Source organism: Hylobates moloch, unplaced genomic scaffold (genome assembly GCF_009828535.3).
Source record: "Hylobates moloch isolate HMO894 unplaced genomic scaffold, HMol_V3 SCAFFOLD_4, whole genome shotgun sequence".
In the NCBI taxonomy this organism is placed as follows: domain Eukaryota; kingdom Metazoa; phylum Chordata; class Mammalia; order Primates; family Hylobatidae; genus Hylobates; species Hylobates moloch.
Window position 1 is genome coordinate 81,321,043 of NW_026652279.1, and position 15,517 is coordinate 81,336,559.

General features: G+C 37.1%; 1 long non-coding RNA gene across 1 annotated transcript in view; it reads left to right on the forward strand.

The window, feature by feature from the left end:
- Positions 1 to 2,689: 2,689 nt before the first annotated feature.
- The window catches only part of LOC131383273 (uncharacterized), a 30,797-nt gene continuing 17,969 nt past the window's right edge, over positions 2,690 to 15,517 (forward strand). The window contains exons 1-2 of the long non-coding RNA XR_009213172.1: positions 2,690 to 2,899; positions 3,936 to 4,175. This is a non-coding gene — a long non-coding RNA (uncharacterized LOC131383273). The remainder of the gene's footprint in view (positions 2,900 to 3,935; positions 4,176 to 15,517) is intronic.

Below are 15,517 nucleotides of genomic sequence, written 5' to 3' on the forward strand. Positions count from 1 at the left end.
TTGAAGACTTGGGAATGTTCTTCACAAGTACAGCTTAGGGCTGAGTTTAGGACTTAGGTTGGTATATATGCAAAATTTAGGGATTCTCTTCACTAGACATCTCTTCTTCTGAGTTTATGCCTCACTTTCTGGATTCTAGAATCCCTTTTGCTGAGTCATCAGCCAAAAATAATAGGGTTCTTTAAGATATTTAGCTTTCTATATTCTTATGAAGCTCTGAACAACTAAAGACAGCAGTAAGATGAGAGAAAGAGAAATAATAATTTTCTCCCCACCCTCATTCTTTTTGCACAACAGGACCTCTTTTGCTGATTCTCCTACCTAAAAAAAAAAAAGGGATTTTTCTTTTGGGTCTTATGCATGTGCACCTACCACCCTGGCATAATGTAGCTACATCACTGGGGTAGGTTTCAGGGCAGTTCTGGGAGAGAAAAAAGAGGAAAAATAAATGAGGACATACTCCATAATCTACAGCTCACACAGGCCCTTCTTCCTGGTCCTTTGACTGGATTTTGCTGACCATAATCATTACAAAGTTCCTGGTTTGGCCTGCCCTTAGTTTAAAGACATAAAGGAAAAACAAACAACAACAAAAAAAAACAAAACAACTCATCAATATGGCTCTTCGAGTTTTGACTTCCCTTTCCCATCTGACTGCGATTATTTTTCAGAATCCTCAGAGGTTTTTTCTTCTTCTTCTTTTCTGTTTGTTGGTTTTTTTTTGGGAGAAGGAGATTTGGGGTCCAGAGTTTTTAGTTATAATCAGTGGAAGAGAAGCTACAGTGGGCTTACTTAATTAGAAAATTTGTTAAAATCTCAAATTTTATACCAGAAATTGTGACGATAATGAGACTATGACCTAGGAAAGTTTAAGGGCAAGCGTCTCTGATAATCTAAACTATCAAGGTTCCTGGGAAGAGAGGGAGATCTTATATCAGACTATGGCATGAATTAAGTTTGGATCTTTACCAGACATCTCTGAAGGCAGTTATCTCATCTGTTTAATGGTATAGTAACCCTTGCCTCTGTGGGTTTTAATGTGTAATAAATGAATGTGCATACAGCACGTATCAGCAATGCCTGGCATACAGAAGGTGCTTAACAATGATCACTATATTAGCATAGAACATTTAAGTTTAGAATAGCCACATACTAATTGTTCACCAGGGTATTTTGAACTTACAAAGTTCAAAATGAATAGCTACAAAAATACCTACCTTAATTTCAATAGCATTATTTGGCATAATCTAAGTGATATATGTATGTATGATTATTCTGGTATCCAATCACCTTAAATTATTTTTAATATTTAATTATTTACAGCAGTTCTATAGGCCTAAGAACCATTACTATTCTCATTTTTCAAGTGCAGATAAACATCTTAGATGAGACAAGTAACCTGCTCCAAATCAACCTCACGAATGAAAAAGCTGGCTTGAGAGCCGAAACAGGTACCCTGATGCATTTTGCCTGTATTTGTTTCACTGTAATGATGTCTAATTTGCCTAGTATAAAATTATTGGCCAGTATCATTTGCTTTTTGAGGAAACACCAAAAACTGGAAGGTAGGGCCTTGTCAACAGTATGTTTTGGGCTTCTAGACAGAAAAACACATTTAATATTAAGTGGCCTCAATTTGTAGCTGCACGTAAAAAGTTATTCTAAATTAATTTTTCTACATTTAATTCAACTATTTTAAAGGAAGTCAGAATGTAAGACTAAGATGAATGGAAAAGCCTGTATAGCAAAGGGATTTTAAAAGGGAATTGGAAAATGCCAGTTTTGGTTGTGTTATTTTACCATTCTATTAACTGCATATATGTGAAGATTCCAGGAAAACAAACCCTGTATTACCCATGCTAAATAAGAAGTTATCTTTAAAATGGCTGAAGAAAATGGAATATGTGGGAATGAGTAAAAATTTTTAAAAAAAATCCTTAACAATGGCCAGGCACAGTGGCTCACGCCTGTAATCCCAGCACTTTGGGAGGCTGAGGTGGGCACATCACAAGGTCAGGAGATCGAGACCATCCTGGCTAACACGGTAAAACCCCACCTCTACTAAAAATAGAAAAAAAAATTAGCCGGGCGTGGTGGCGGCACCTGTGTCCCAGCTACTCGGGAGGCTGAGGCAGGAGAATGGCCTGAACCCGGGAGGCGGAGTTTGCAGTGAGCTGAGATCGCGCCACTGCACTCCAGCCTGGGCGACAGAGCAAGACTCTGTCTCAAAAGAAAAAAAAAAAAAAAAAATCCTTAACAATAACGAAACTATCTAATCTGGTAAGAGGCATAAAGTCATTATTTAGGAGATTACTAGCTTTAGTCAAACAAAATCCACTGTCACTGTACATCAATAAATTATGATTTATTATCAATGATTTATTATTCTCAATGATTATGACCACCTGTAATGCAATATAGTCAGATTCAGTGGCAAAGAGATATATTATTTCCTGTATTGTATATTTTCTATACCTGGATAAAAAGCTTTCATATTTTGGGAGGAAGGTTTATTTTTCTCCTATTGAAGTACATGATCAAGGGCCTTTCATTAGGCAAGGAACTAGGATGACGTTATTGATAGATTCTCATACCGCAAAGACATAGAAGTTCTTCCTGTTACTTAAAGCCCCACTCATGCTACCCTTCATATCACAGCTATATACAAAATGTTGTGCCTCCATTATTATTGTCAGTGGGTGCTGGAAATTCATCTGCCAATTTTCATAGCTTGTGTTTGAAAGAGCACTCCAGGCAGATGTAAGACACTTCTTTGATTATCCAGTTGGCTGATGGCAAGCAACCTGTGTATTTACCGTGAGCCTCAGTTTTCTCATCGATAAAGTGGGAAGAAGAAATGAACCAGAGGAACAGCAGAATCTTGAAGATACTTTCCAAGGTAACTTCTAAAAAGAAAATTTATGTTTTTTTAATTTCTTCTAGCAGCATACATCGTATAGTAGATCACATGCTACCTTCTTAGGAACTTTTCGAGTTTTAAAGAGAATGGATTATGCACCTTAATTTTAGATAGTACTACAAGGAATCATTAAGTGCACCTTTTAAAAGTTAGGAAATCAATGAAAATAAATAATCAATATAAACTCCTTGAAAACAAAGACACAAATTTATACACATTTGTATATCTCAGTGCTTAGCAATGTCCTATACATACTAGATAGGCAATCAATATTCACAATTCCCATTAAGGCAGGTTATTATTCTTCTGATCTCTTAAGGATTCCACAATTTTTACATTGCATTACACTTATATTTTATTTATCATAATTATATTTTATAAGACATTAAGAAGACAACATTAAGATGATAATGATAATACTAGTATCTACGTTTTTAGTTAAGAGGCTTGTGTTAATCTTGAAGAGTGTTGTTTAGTATAATTAACCTCTCAAGGTACTGCAAATAAAGGAATACAGGTCCGTTTTATGAGGATATGTGGATTTGTAAGGGATGATGAGACCTAAATGGAATAAACAAAGTTGTAGCCCCCAAACTCCATTTTCTATCATTTGGAATACAGAGAGAAAATACTGATACCTAAGAAGAACGGACAATGACAATCCAATAAAACTAGAGATTAACAGAAAAGAGAATAAATGAAAAAAAAGTCAGGCATAATTGACAAAAGAGAAAACGGATTAGACAGAAGGAAAAATAAACAAACGAAAATACAGGATAAAAAACATTCTTTCAACAATATCGTCACCTCTAAGAATATTACCTTTGAAGTTCAATATGTGGTAGGTCAAAGAGATTATGTACTCTTACTTGAAATAAGGGTAAAGGTATCATGTGTAATAGTTTGAGGGTTTGACATTGAAATGACAAAGGTTTACTCTAAATGCCATTGTAATAATTTCTTATTCAGGAACAGTGACCTTACCTCACTCTAACTTGCATCTCTTTCTCCCTAGGTTTCTTTCCTTCAGCAGTTAATGAGTAGTTTGGCAATACAAAAATAGACAAAGGAAACAGAAAACAGCATTAGTCCAAGTTGACTGGATCATCTACTTTGCCTAAAACTGTTACCACTGAATGAGCAGGGCCCACAGCCGCTACCAGTGCTTCCAAGAGATTTGGAGCCTCCGTTAATAGACTCCCAGTGCACCAGGAATGATTACCTTACACGCTGATGCAGAGAGTAGCAATTCTAGGTAAACCGGCAAAAAGTGAACAGAAATCCTAACAAATTATACATGCCAACCTATTGTTTCCTTTAGAACACAAATCTACAGTTATTAAGCAATATTTTAATTTTTAGATTTCAAATAAAATATGTAAAGAAAGTCAACCTTTTCAGAAATTCCATGATCTTTAGGTAAAAAATCTAAGTACTATAATAAAAGAACTGTAAAGTGAAGGAGACAAATAGGTGCTAATTTATAAGCGAAGTTCTTTGAGGGATTTCCATGTTTGAGGTTGCTATTTTTTAGGAGTTTTCAAATTAGAGGAAGGGCAGAGAAGTAAGCATGCATGCATGATGCGCAGGATATGACAGTATAAATACCACAATAGAAGGATGCACAAGATAACACGGACACCAAAGAAGATAAATTTAATCCAGAGGGACATTGTCTAGGGACACGGTCAAGGGAAGGCTTAACAGAACGGCTGGTTCCTCTTCTGGGTTTAGAAAAGGAAGAGGAGCTTAATAGTCCAAACAATAGCACCAAGGTTAGCTCAGGGAGAGCAAACTACTTGAGCAAAGAACAGAGATGTGAGCAAACTGAGTGATTCAGAAAATTGCAATCAATTCAATAAAACTCAAGTGTAACACCGGGTGGGTTGCCTTACTCCTGTAATCCCAGCACTTTAGGAGGCTGAGGCAGGCTGATCACATGAGGTCAGGAGTTCCAGATCAGCCTGGTCAACATGGTGAAATCCCGTCTCTACTAAAAATACAAAAATTAGCTGGGCGTGGTGGCACAGACCTGTAATCCCAGCTACTTGAGAGGCTGAGGTGGGAGAATCACTTGAACCTGGGAGGCGGACCAGTGAGCCAAGATCGTGCCACTGCACTCCAGCCTGGGCCACAGAGTGAGACTCCGTCTTAAAAACAAACAAAAACAAACAAACAAACAAAAACTCAAGTGTAATTTGTGAAGGGGCACAATGACCAGTGAGATTTAGGACTTAATAAGTGCACATGTCAGGCCAACTTAAAGCTTCAAGTGGGAAATCAGAAGAATTTTATAGAGGGAAGCCAGCTAAGGCAGCCGAGGTTGAGGAATTATATTTATTTATTCAAACAAGATTTCCTTAGAACAAGAGTCAAAAATGAATGTCATCCTTGAATGTACGCTCTAGTGTATTCTCACACATATTATACTGGGATTTTTTTTTTTTTTTTGATATGTGAGTTAGCCTTGGGGATCCATCTGAAATTTAACTGGAAATTATAACTGAACGGGGCTATAATTGAATCTCAACTGCCTGAATTTTGGAGTTAGGTAGCTGGATAGTTAGGCTAAATTAGGATTTATTTAGAGGTTGAGGTAATTCGTTGTAGAGAAATGGGAAAGAAAATAGAAAAACGCTGTGAAATTAGAATGCGACGGCTAAATCAAAGAACCATAAATTAGATGATGATGATGATGATGATGATGATGGAAAAGGTGGCCTGAGAATAAGAAAATGAGCCGAACATGGCAGCTAAAATGAACACATTGCAGCCTAAGATTTAAGAAACTGGCCTTTCAAACTGTAATGGGATCATCCCTGTCCTATGTATTGGGACACTTTAAAAAATTCACAATTCATATTAAAAATATAAAAAGGATACCAAAGCCAAACCAAAAACATGTACACGTGTATCTCATTTGATTGTACATGATTTTATTGCTCTTTGCAGATATTGTGCTTTTCACAAATTGAAGGTTGTGGCAACTTTGTGTCCAACAAGTCTATTGGCTCTATTTTTTTTCAATAATACGTGCTTATTTTGTGTCTCTGTGCCACATTTTGGTAATTCTTACAGTACCTCAAATATGTTTACTATTATTGTATCTGTTGTGGTGATCTGCAATCAGTGATCACTGATGTTACTGTTGGAATGGTTTGGGAATGCCCCAAACCACTCCTTATAAGACAGCAAACTTGATGAATGAATTGTGTTCTAACTATTCCACTGAATACTTGCTGCTTCACCTTGCATTTTTTTTTTTTTTATACTTTAGGGTTTTAGGGTACATGTGCACAATGTGCAGGTTTGTTACATATGTATCCATGTGCCATGTTGATTTCCTGCACCCATTAACTCGTCATTTAGCATTAGGTGTATCTCCTAATGCTGTCCCTCCCCCTTCCCCCCACCCCACAACAGTCCCCGGAGTGTGATGTTCCCCTTCCTGTGTCCATGAGTTCTCTTTGTTCAATTCCCGCCTATGAGTGAGAACATGCGGTGTTTGGTTTTTTGTCCTTGCGATAGTTTACTGAGAATGATGTTTTCCAGTTTCATCCATGTCCCTACAAAGGACACGAACTCATCATTTTTATGGCTGCATAGTATTCCATGGTGTATATGTGCCACATTTTCTTAATCCAGTCTATCGTTGTTGGACATTTGGGTTGGCTCCAACTCTTTGCTATTGTGAATAGTGCTGCAATAAACATACGTGTGCATGTGTCTTTATAGCAGCATGATTTATAGTCCTTTGGGTATATACCCAGTAATGGGATGGCTGGGTCAAATGGTATTTCTAGTTAGAGATCCCTGAGGAATCGCCACACTGACTTCCACAATGGTTGAACTAGTTTACAGTCCCACCAACAGTGTAAAAGCGTTCCTATTTCTCCACATCCTCTCCAGCACCTGTTGTTTCCTGATTTTTTAATGATGGCCATTCTAACTGGTGTGAGATGGTATCTCACTGTGGTTTTGATTTGCATTTCTCTGATGGCCAGTGATGATGAGCATTTCTTCATGTGTTTTTTGGCTGCATAAATGTCTTCTTTTGAGAAGTGTCTGTTCATGTCCTCTGCCCACTTTTTGATGGGGTTGTTTGTTTTTTTCTTGTAAATTTGTTTGAGTTCATCAAGGACTTCATGTCTAAAACACCAAAAGCAATGGCAACAAAAGCAAAAATTGACAAATGGGATCTCATTAAACTAAAGAGCTTCTGCACAGCAAAAGAAACTATCATCAGAGTGAACAGGCAACCTACAGAATGGGAGAAAATTTTTGCAACCTACTCATCTGACAAAGGGCTAATATCCAGAATCACCTTGCATTTTTATGTTATGGAGACGGCTTCTTTCCTTCAACCGCATGAGCTAATTTCTGCTAGCTTCTGGCTGTTTCCCATTCTTTCTCCTCCTCCAGCCTCCCTATTCTCTGAGATACGACAATATTGAAATTTGGCCCATTAAGAACCCTATAATGGTCTCTACGTGTTCAAGGGAAAGGAAGAGATGCATGACTCCTGCTTTAAATCAAAAGCTAAAAATGATTAAGCTCAGTAAGGAAGGCATATCAACAGCCACGGGAGGCTAAAAGCTAGGCTACTTGCACCAAACAGCTATTCGAGTTGTGAATACAAAGGAAAAGTTCTCGAAGAAAATTTAAAGTCCAGTGAACAAATGAATGTTAAAAAAGACAAACAGTCTCATTGCTAATATGGAGAAAGTTTTATTGGTCTGGATAGAAAATCAAACAAGCCACAACATTTCCTTAAGCCGAAGCCTAATCCAGAGCAAGGCCCTCTCTTCAATTCTCTAAAAGCTGAAAGAGATGAGGAAGCTACAGAAAAAAAAAGAAGGGAAGCTAGCAGCAATTAGCTCATGAGGTTGAAGGAAAGAAGCCGTCTCCATAACATAGATATGCAAGGTGAAGCAGCAAGTGCGGATGTAGAAGCTGCTGTAAGTTATCTAGCAACTCTAGCTGAGAAAACGATGAAGATGTTTACACTAAACAACAGATTTTCGATGGAGACAAAACAGCCTTATATTGGAAGAAGATTCCATCTAGTACTTTCATAGATACAGAAATTTCAGTCAATGTCTGGCTTCAAAGCTTCAGCTTTATTTTTTTCCTTGGTAAAAAATAATATATGAAACTGTATGTTGTCAGATATAGTTTATACATTTCTTTTCTTGGCAAAGCTTTGACTATTTCTAAGGAGACTATGCAGCTCCGTGAGTACATGGCACAGGGGGCTGGGTCCATGGCCAGTCCTAGCTTGGCTTTGGATTGGTTTTGTCCACGGTCCCCTCTGTGGCATGGTTCCAGCATCCCGCAGGGGCAGCCCCAGCCAGGCCCCAGGCATTTCTTGGTAGGGGCTAAAGCAGCTGGTGACTTTCAGTTGAATTCAGTGCTCACTGACCATTTCAAAGACCCCAGGGCCTTAAAAATTATGCAAATATTCTCTGCCCGTGCCCTGTAAATGGATCAACAGAGCCTGGATGATGGTATATCTGTTTACTGCGTAATTTACTGAATATTTGAACCCCACTCTTGAGACATTCTGCTCAGCAAAAAAGATCTCCTTCAATATGACTGCTTGATAATGCCCTTGGTCATCCAAGAACTCTAACAAAGATGTAGAAGGACATTAATGCTGTTTTCACACCTGCTAACACAACGTCCATTCTGCAGCCATAGGTCAAGGAATGATTTTACTTTCAAGCCTTATTATTTAATAATGTGTTTCATAAGGCTATAGTTGCCATAAATAATGAGTCCTTTAATGGATCTGGGCAAAGAAAACTGAAACCCTCCTGAAAAGAATTCACCATTCTAGATGTCATCAAGCACATTTGTGATTCACGGGAGGAGGTAAAAATATCAACATTAACAGGAGTTTGGGAGAAGTTGATTTCAAGACTGCAGTGGAGGAAATAACTGCAGATGTGGCAGAAATACCAAGAAAACTAGAGTTAGAAGTGAAGCCTGAAGATGTGACTGAATTGCTGCAACCTCATGATACACGTTTAATGCATGAGAAGTTGTCTCTTATGGATGAGCAAAGAGAGTGGTCTATTCATGGTGAAAATGCTGTACACATTGTTGAAATGACAACAGAGAGTTTAGAATATTATGTAAACTTAGTTGACAAAGCAGAGGCAGGTTTGAGGGGATTGACTCCACTTTTTAAAGAAATTCTGCTGTGGGGAAAATGTTATCAAACAGCATTGCATGAGACAGAGAAACCTTTTGTGAAAGAAGGAGTCGATTAATGTGGTAAATGCCATTGTTATCCTATTTTAAGAAATTGCCACAGCCACCCCAGCCTGCAGCAACTACTACCCTGACCAGTCAGCTGACATCATCAAGGTATGATCCTCCACCATGAAAAGATCACAACCCACTGACGGCTCAGTTAATCATTAACACTTTTTTCAAAAAAAAAAATTTAATTATGGGATGTGGACTTTTACACATAATGCTATTGCACACTTAGTAGGCTGTAGTATATTGTAAACATTGTTTTGATATGCATTGAAAAAAACAATAATTTCTTGTGACTCGCTTTATTGCAATAGTCACTTTATTATAGTCATCTGAAACCAAACCTGCAATACTTCTGATGTATGCCTATATATGTATGTATATACATATAATACAAATATATTCATATACAATATAACATTATATAAATATAATATATAATACTTAGTTATATATTGTATATACAATATATAATATAGGTCAATCGCACATACAAATATCCGTATAAAATACTATCATATTAATTTCAATACCACGTTATAATAACATTTTGTCACTGTTAAGTAGGCTTACAATAAGAATTAAGGTATTCTCAGTATTAGAAAATCTCCATTATATAAATAAGTTAAAATTCTCTAACCTAACAAATATAATCTTTTGGAACAAGTAGCTAATATTATATTGACTGATGAAAAACTAGAGGATTCATCATAAAATTTGAAGGTAGAATATGGTGGGCCCTGTTCACCATATTCTTTAATAGTTTGAATATTAGATTTCCTAGGCAAAGTTATCAGATGCAAAGAACAATGATAAATATGATAAAACAATTATTATTTTCACTTGTTATGATCCTTCATGAAGAAAGACTCAAAATGTTTTAGGCTAATGGGAGATTTCAGTAACCCTGATAGATTCTTTTTCTCTTATGTTCAAGTCCTGTGGCAAAAGTTTGTCACCCAGTAATCCATTCTAAATAATTAGTCGCAAATGTGGCAAGGTAAAAATAGGCAAGCATGTTTTTTATAGCACTATAAAAACAAAAAACTAAAATAATCTGGACATCCAGTGATAAGAAAAAGAGATAACTATCAAAATATTTTGTCCATATAATAATATGAAGGAGTAGTATAGGGATGTCTAATAAGAAAAATATCAATATACAAAAGTGTACACATGTCCCAATTTCGGAATCGACATGTACTTATTGTTGAAAAAAGATGGGCATACTCTAAAATATGAATAGTTACATTTTATTTGCAGTATAGACTTATAAATGATTCCTGTATTTCCCTATATCTCTACAATGAGGAAATAACATAATAAAACAAAATAGGCTGGTCCCAGGGGCTCATGCCTATAATCTCAGCACCTTGGGAGGCTGAGGCAGGAAGATTGCTCATGGCAAAGAGTTGGAGATTAACCTGGGCAACATACGGAGACTCCATCTCTACAGAAAACAAACACACAAAAATTAGCTGGGCGTGGTGGACTACATCTGTAGTCCCAGTGACTCAGCAGGAGACGGGAGGATCACTTGAGCCCAGGAGTTTGATGTTACAGTGGGCTATGATCATGCCACTGAACTCCAGCCTGAGTGAAGAGCAAGACCCTGTCTCCTGAAAATAAATGAAATAAAACACAACAAAGTAGTATGCTCATGCCAAAGAGGCTAGTTAAATCAAAGCTACTTCACTTCCAAGTTCTTGCTCGTCACGGATATGCGGTATGAACAGTATGTTACTTTATGCATTGGTAGTCCCCACGTCTAGCACAATGCCTGATACCAATAAATATATTGAAGCTATCAAGGAAGAAACCAATTATGCCAAAATCTCTCTGCATAACTTCTGTCCAAATTAGTTAAAACCCTACTTTTTTCAGTCATGACTCATGGTAGCAAGAACTCAAGGCTATCAAAACTAAAGATTGTACATAATGTTACTTAACTACACAAACTACATGGCCACATATGTTTCAATTAAACTGAGATAAAAATTCAGATGGAGACTTTTAAAAAATTTCAAAGGTCACCCTTTCATTTAACATGCTCAAATGCACATGCAGTATGACGTGACAGATTCTGTAACAGATATGGATGAGAATCATCCTCTTGTGGAATTCAGAGTTGAAGAGAAGAGACAGAGGCAGGTAAAAGACATGGTGAAATGGAATAAATTTTACAGCAGAGTAAGAACCCAGGGCATCATGGGAAACATGTGAACATAGGGAAAACTTGTATGCTGCAATTTAGATAAAAGACAAAAAATGCCTAATATGCCTGAGGGACTCAGGAAAGGTTTATAAAATAGACCTCTGAGTAAAAGAAAGGGTCTGTCAGAGAGCCAGCGTGCCACAATTCTCTAATGACCCTGAGAGCACCCTCTTAGCAGGGCTCCTTCATGTGACTCACTGGTTTGGAGACATTGGTGATTTAACCTGGAATTCTCAATACTTTAGCTCACATTCAGATATTGTACTGTCGATCTATCTCACTTTATTTTTACCAATGATGTGTTTTAGGATTTTTCTTAAATCCATATATAAATGTTCAACAATAAGCACAATAGAAAATAAAATAATTCCCTAAGACAGAAAAATAGCTCGAGAATAAACAGATTAAGAAAGTTTATAAAGAGTAGTTCTTTTTTCCTTCACAGGGTTCAAATTTGATTAGAAACTTTAATGTATTCAACTAAATTTGCTATTTGACTTTTTCACCCCCTTCTGTCATCAGAGTCACTGTATTTTTTTTTTTAAACTAAGTGGTCTTGATTAAGAATGAGGAGTAACTTTAGTAACACCCAAAAAAGGAATTGAATTCTGCTTTACAGAAAGATATAGCATCGGAGCAACTGATGTCTCTCAGAAGAAATACAAGCTTTAGCGTGCTTTCCTGTAGGTTTACAAAGTTCATTAACTGTTCTGTTGGTGTTAGTTATGAGGTAGCCTGACTGGTTCAAACTACATGAAAAAAAATCATGTAACATGTCAGAATCTTTACAAGAAAACTTTCATAATGAAATAGAAATATGAGGGGTCTTGAAAACATTCATGAAAAATTCACCCGAACTGTGAATTTCATGAGAAATCTGTGTGAATTTCATGGGTTTTTTTGTTCCAAAATAAACTTGTGCTAACTTACTATAACATATCTGAACAGGTGTAGCTTCAGGCGCTAAGGCTAAGACCTCAGTTTGAAAAAAGCCCCTATCATAGCAACATGAATTCTGCTAAAACTAAAGCAAGAACAAACATCAAATTTATGATGAGGCTTAGGTGGAAGAATAGTAAAACCACTGATCCTTTACGAAAAGTTTATGAGAACAATGCCCCGAAGAAATCAGCAGTTTACAAATGGATAATTCATTTTAAGAAGGGATGACACAGCGATGAAGACGAAGCTTGCAGCAGCAGACCATCCACAACAATTTGTGAGGAAAAAATCATCTTGTTCCTGTCCTAATGGGGATGACCAAAAATCAAAAGCAAAAACAATTGCCAACATCACAGACGTCTCAATTACTTCAGCTTACACAATTCTGACTGAAATTAATATTAAAGTTGAGCAAAGTTTCCACTCAGTGGGTGCCAAAACTATTGCAACCAGATAGATCACCTGCAGATAGGAGCAGAGCTTTCAATGGATATTTTAAACAAGGGGAATCAAGTTCTGAAGCATTTCTTTGAAGAGTAACAAGAGAAGAGCAATGGCTACCGAGAGATGAAAGTGACCCAGCCAAAGTGAAGGGAACCGATCAACAGCAAAGCCCGTACCAACGTTTTTTTACGATGCTCAAGCCATTTTGCTTGTTGACTTTCTGCAGGGCCAGAAGATAACATGTGCTTATTATGAGAGTGTTTGAAGAAAGTTAGCCAATGCTTTACAGAAAAACACCTTGGAAAGCTTCACCAGGGAGTCTTTCTCCACCACAATGACGTTCCTGGCTCATTCCTTTCATCAAGTACAGGCAATTTTGTAAGAGTTTGGATGGAAAATTATTAGGCCTCCACCTACAGTCCTGACTCGGATCCTTCTGACATCTTTTTTGTTTCTTAATCTTTAAAGGGCACCATTTTTCTTTAGTTAACAATCTAAAGACTGCATTCCTATTGCAAAGGCTCAATTCCTATTTCTTTAGGGATGGACTAAAGAACTAGGGTGGCTGAAAAGTGTTGTGAACTTGATAGAGCTTACGCTGAGAAATAACATTTTTACTTGCATTTTCCACAAAATTTTTGAAGTCCCCTTGTATATATAAGACAGTAGCAAACCTAGACCAAACTGTACATACGTTTGTTGTGGAATTCGCATTGGTGGCTTACACTTCTCGAAGACAGCTGTCCCCAGTTCAGTCCCATGTTTCACACAAGCCCTTTAATAAAACTCTTAATCTTCTATCTAAACTGAAGGATACCACAAGTAGCAGTCCAAAAAAAATTTAAAATGTGTGGATTTTAATCTTTATTGTTTTCTTTTGCCTCAATTTTGTTCCAAAACATCTAATGAGTTAATAGGTGCAATATTATTACTAGCTTTAGAAAAAAAGAATGTTTGAAGTGACTACTGGTCCTTTGTATTTTCAAGAGAACTGTTTCTTTCTGTCCAAGGATGTGTTTCATGGGCTTGTATGAAAGGAGTTGCAGCAATTCTGCTTGGCGCCTATAAAAATACAGCACTCCCAACTGAATAACAGTTAAACAGCATTATGACAGTTAAACAGCATTATGACTCTCTCTTTCACGAAACAAAATCCAAATTCTTTACCTTTTATTAAGTTAACTGGTTGTAAATGTTAGATAAAATGGTAACCATGCAAGTAAGGAGGGACATTTTCAAATTCACCACACATCCCACTTTCACCTTCAAAAACATGATAGTAATCTTAAGGGAGCAATGGTTTAAATACCCATAAGCATTCTGCACCTCTAATTCTTTTAATTCATTCTTTAAGTCTAATTTGGCAGTTCTCAAGTTTCACTGTGCCTAAGAATTATTATACAGAATTTTACATATGAACAATCTGTAACACTATATTTTATGGTAAAGATGATAAGTAATCTGACTTTATAATATAACTGTATAATAGAATGCCCCATGATAGTGTGACTCAGGAAATTAGCCTTATCAGGAAAAGAATCCCAGAGTCTGTAAACAAGGGTAGCTTGCTTGATATAAGTCTTTCTCACCAAACTGCCAGCTTCCAGAAAGGAAGGGGGACAATGCAGGGCTACTTCTCTCAAGCCAGCTCAATATATGAATGCTCCCATCATCCATCTGCCAGCAAACTCTCAACCACTGCCTGCCATCTCCCTCCCCCAACCCCACCCCTATTCATTGTTCAGTGTGTATACAAAATAAATCATCCACACTTGCTCAGCAGATTGGATTATGTATCAAATAGATTCAAAGAGGACTAGTGGAGATAGTACCTGTGCAGTATTATATGAGTTTGTGAAGTTTTTTTTTAGGGGTATAGTATCACCAAATATGCGGACTTTGGTCTGTTGAAATATTCTTTACTTTAATTTGGAGACTGCTGGCCTGGAGATTGGATCATGAAAACACAAGCCTATAGTTAGAGAGAGGATTTTCCTGACTCTTAAAGCTAATGAGGGCCTAGGATAAGGCAAGAACAGAGAGAATGGAGAGAAAGAAAGTTAAGTAGGCAGGATGGACCAGTTTGGGTGGCTGGTTGGATAGACGGTAGTAGGAGCAGAGATGTAAAATAGGTGGCTCCCAGCTTTCTGGCTTAGGTGACTCTGGGAATACTTCTGCTGTCCTAGATAGAGAGCATATGGCATAATGGTAGACTAAACCACTCTGAATATAAAGCAAACCTCTCACCTGTGAAGTTATTGGTTCCCAAGTTCCTGAGACCAGTAAGATATTTTGGTTGAGAGAACTTCTTAGAGAGATTACTAATATATACAAATTAAAGGCATTTTCTGATCTGGAGGAAAGAGAATGAATTTCCTATCTGATATGGTAATTTTGAGACTCTGCCAAGTCTCAAGGTCTAGAAGGAGAGAAGATGTGAACATTCTGGTACACAGTGAAATGCCTTTTGAGAGAATTTAAAACTTAGAAATGGTAGTTAAATCTATGAGAGTGGAACAAGGCATTCTTCACCAAAACAAACAGCCAACGCTGCAAAGAAAAGAGTATTTATAAATTAGTAAGCTCAATGTCACTGCTTTTTTTTATAACACTGTGGACTCCTGGAAATTTAGTTCTGTTTTTTCCACAAAAGGCAGATATCAAAATGAACCTGGGGCAGAGAATGTGCCTAATCAACCCCTAAAGCATTTGCAGCCCACCCGTAAATG